The sequence below is a fragment of the Solanum pennellii genome, chromosome 5 (genome assembly GCF_001406875.1).
Source record: "Solanum pennellii chromosome 5, SPENNV200".
NCBI classification, from domain to species: domain Eukaryota; kingdom Viridiplantae; phylum Streptophyta; class Magnoliopsida; order Solanales; family Solanaceae; genus Solanum; species Solanum pennellii.
Genome location: NC_028641.1, coordinates 63,926,041 through 63,930,483, shown reverse-complemented (window position 1 = coordinate 63,930,483; position 4,443 = coordinate 63,926,041). Strand labels below are relative to the sequence as shown.

At 32.1% G+C, this 4,443-nt stretch overlaps 1 long non-coding RNA gene across 1 annotated transcript in view; it reads right to left on the bottom strand.

Moving 5' to 3' along the window:
- The window catches only part of LOC114077247, a 19,302-nt gene extending 16,791 nt beyond the window's left edge, over positions 1-2,511 (bottom strand). The window contains exon 1 of the long non-coding RNA XR_003578305.1: positions 2,501-2,511. This is a non-coding gene — a long non-coding RNA (uncharacterized LOC114077247). The remainder of the gene's footprint in view (positions 1-2,500) is intronic.
- Between the last annotated feature and the right edge of the window lie 1,932 nt (positions 2,512-4,443).

The following is a 4,443-nucleotide window of genomic DNA, read 5'->3' as shown; positions in this document are numbered from 1 at the left end:
ATATGATCTTTTTTTTATAATTTTATATGTATAGATTACCTTTTGACCCCATTAACACGAGTGTGACCTTTGACCAAGTGGTTAAGAGGGCTTAATTTTTCCAACTTGCCCAAGTTTGAATCCCTACTCGCACATTTTTGTTTTATTTTTTTATATCTTGAATCCACTTTGTGAAAATCTTAGGTCCGTCACATACATAGATCCAAACATGATGAAGTTCAATTAATAATATATGTTAATATTAGTTCTTTAGTGCGGGAGTGCATTAGGTATTACCTAAGGTCATACGGTATCTCTAGAGATGAAATTGTTTTCTTACATTTTTGTTTTACTTTGTCAACTCGTATGTAATTTTATCTAAAAACAATTCTATTAATTAGAAATGAATGATAAAGATTCGCTAATTGAATTATAATTGAGTAGGTAATCATACAATCCAATAGTTTAAGATCATGACATATTTATGAAAAAAATGTCTTAAAATGCATGATATATAGGGCATAGGGGTGATAATTTCAGTCCATATAAGTTCAATAAAATCATTTATTTATATTAAATTAAATGAATCACTCATTTTTCTTTTCTTTCTTAAACGAAATGAGTTAAAATTAGTTATCCTTAAATACAAATATACTTTCTCTCAAAATCCTGTGTGACAATATCCTTACAATAATTACATCAATTTCAATTATCAGATGACTTTTCAAATCGCCCTTCAAGTAGTTTGATCATAGACTACAGTAACCATCCGTAAGTCCACTCATAATTTTGAATAAAAATAATTAGCATAACATTACAATTAAATCATGTCACCGACCGAGTTTGTCCCTCAATTTATTAAAATAGATCTTTTAATCTTGTAACGATCCCAATCGAAATTATACTTTACTTTTTCTAGCATCTCTCTTGTCTCTCCCAATATCGCTTGACTTTATTCCCCTCTCTCTCTCTCCTCTCACCTCCCTTCTCCATATATTTTATTTTGCGTATTTATATCAATTTTATATCTACCCGCTTCTCACTTTCTCTCCCTCTATATCCCTTTTTATTTATTTTATTTTGTCTGTTTATATCTGTGTATTTACTGTCCCTCCTCCTTGCCCCTCTCCCTCTCTTGACATCTCTCATTTTTGTATTCTTTTCTTTTAGTTTGCTTTGTATATTTGTATCAATTGTATATTTTCTCTCTTATTGTTTTTTTTCTTATATTTTGTTTTGAGGATTTGTTATTATATTCTAGGTGTTTTGATGATCCTCACAAATGGGGGGACCTGGTCCCTGGAAAAGTGCTCTCGTCCAGATACAAATGGGGTACAGTCGTAAAAGCTATCATGTCAGGTGGTAGGTGAAAAGTGCAGTATCCTACATCAATAAGAAGAGCGGACAAGATTGTATGTTTCAGTATCTCACAAATGCAGGGACCTGGTACCAGGTAGAGTTTTCTCCATCAGATACATAATTGGTTACAGCTGTAAAGCTGTCACGTCAGAGGTTGGTGAGGCGTCAGTGTACTACACCAATCAGAATGGATAAGGGTGTTTGTCCAACGGATAATAACTCTTTATGTTTGATACTTTTAGCATGACAAACACCATATTATATTCATTCATCCAAAGAAGGAAGTCAGCCAGCAAGCCTTTTCAAGAACTCACAAAGAAGTTTGCAGGGGACCTGGCCCCACAAGACTGTAACGTAAAAAAGTGAAAAGACAGCTGTCAGAAAAGCTGCCACCTCTAATGCGGTAGGTGTACAAATTTTCCAACAGCAGGCCTTCAGCCAATGGGATGGCTTCAACGAATTTGTGGGAAATTATATTATCTCTTTCCAACAAACACAAATTTAAGATTTGGCAAACTAAAACTAAAAGATCTTAAAAAGAGAAGGTCATCTTCAAGGAAGAACTCAAGCAGAAGAATACATACAACAAGGAACTGATCAAGCGAAGAAGTGCTTTTTGCACCTACTATTGTTCTTGAATGTTTGTATTGAGCTTAACTTGTAGCATTCGTTTCATTGTTTTTTAGAAACATTTTTCAAACTTGGTTTGAGTCTGGTAAGAACATAGTTAGGAGTAACTTTGTGTCTTACTATAAAAGTCTATATTAATAAGTTGGGTTAGCATAGTGGGCGTTGTGATATTCGCTTAGTTGAAGTCTAAGTTATCTAGGGTGATAGCTTAGTGGGTAGAGGAATCTCTACTTAGGCTCATCAAGCAATAGTGTTATTGCTTGATAGTGAGATTAAAAACTCTTCCTCACATTTTGTGTAACCGGTTTCCTTTTTCTTGTTAAAGATTAGTGAAAGCGGTTTGAAAAGTCCTGTTGAGAACAGGTGGTGGTTTTCCTCCCTTAAGCAAGGAGGTTTCCACGTAAAGTTGTTTGTTCAACCTTTACTTGCAGCACTTATTTTACTGTTTGTTATTATAACTGTGCTGAGGACCTGATCCCATCGAAACAAGTGGACAGAACTTTTAGTTACGGTTCTTGTTGAGTCAAGGAACCTGGTCCTTGACTGATAAGTGGACGCGTACATTCCAACATTTGTATCAATTGTTTATCCTATCTTTTCTCTATGTTCCTCTCTCTATCTTGTTGACACTCTTCTTTTTAGCCTCTTTTCTTGTATTTTACTTTCGGAAAAGGGCCTAAAAAATCTTTAAAGTATTGGAAATGGTACAAAATTATCCTCCATCCACCTATTGGCTCCAAAATACCATTCTCACCACCTATTGGGTCCAAAATACCCTTGTCATCCACCTTTTGGTTCAAAATTGATTACTTATTTAACGGTTTTATATTTAAACTATTTAAATATTTTTTTTAAATACGTGGCGCTCAACTATTTGTTATAATTTACTTATTAGTATAATTAATACATCAATCCACTACCCATCCATTAATAATTAAAACCTCCAAATTAATAAATCCGTCACATTATTAATGCAACAACAGAAAAGCTACTGCCAGTTGAGTGTTTTTAAAAAATTGAGACGAAAATATCTATAGATGTAAATTATCATACATTCAAGTGTCTAATAAAAATTACGGATAAACTTAAAAGTCTGACTATGTTCATCTTCATTATTCTTACGTCTCAATTATGTGATGTTACTTCATAGGTAACTTTTTTCAAAATAATATATTACAGGTTTTAAAACAAATCATAAATATTTATAAAATTATATTTTAAAAAAGTGCATGAATTAATTCAGGATGTATTACTTCTTTACCTTTAATCATAAATTTCTAATTCAATCTTGAAAGAGAATCAAATTGAAAGTGTCCTCCTAATAAGCGGCTCAACATAAATTTAATTAGGGCTTCTATTCGGACTCGAATAATTTTGGATGTCATTTTCATGAATTTATAATTTGATCGTATTTTAGTAGTGTTTATGACGATTTTGATATTGTAGTTGGATTATTGTGGGTAGTGGGTTGGTTTATATATAATACAAATAAATTAAATTATAATCAATAGTTGAACATCAAATAATTTAAAAATATTTAAAATAGTTTAAATTTAAAATCATTAAATAAGTGGTCAATTTTGAACTCAAAGGTGGATGACAAGGGTATTTTGGAGCCAATAGGTGGATGGAAAGGGCATTTTGGAGCCAATAGGTGGATGAAGGGTAATTTTATATCATTTTCTATACTTAAAGGATATTTTAGACCCTTTTTTATGTGTTGTATCAATTTGATATTTGTTCCTTCTCTTTCTTCCTCTATAGCCTTCATCTTGTATATTTATTTTGTGATGTCAATTGTATTATTTTTTTCCCTTTACCTGACCTCTCTTTCCCTCACTTTCTCCCCCAATTTCTTTGTTATAATATTTTTCTTTATGTGCTTGTATCAGTCGTATGCTTTTACATATTTTAGCCATTTTAAAAAATATTTATGTGTTTGATAAATGTGCCATTGTTGATTTTTTAATCTGAAAAATCAAAGTAGGCAGCTTTGAGAAGATACATATATGTATATGTGTATCTATGTATCTAGGGTAGATGAGTGGCCATCTTTGGGAAGGTACATTTATGTATCTATGTATTTGTATATTCATAGCAAATGCGTGGGCAATTATGAAAAATATATATGTGTATCAATGTATTTGTGTATCTTTACAGAGGCGGATCCACATGATGTCCGCCGGGTGCTCGAGCACCCATTAACTTCGTTACGAAATATATATATCTATGTAGAAATTGATAGGTATTTGTATAAAATTAACATAGAGCACCCAATGAATAAATGATTTAGTTGGCCCAATGGCTCCTGGATTGGTACTTAAGACTTTTTTAATGTTGTCGTACCAAGGTTCGAATCTCACTGTTAAGACATATCTATGTATGTTTATCTATGTATATGTCTATACAAGTGATATTAGAAAAAATAAATATAAGTGATATAAGAGAGAATGAATAGAATCGATAAAAGAGTTT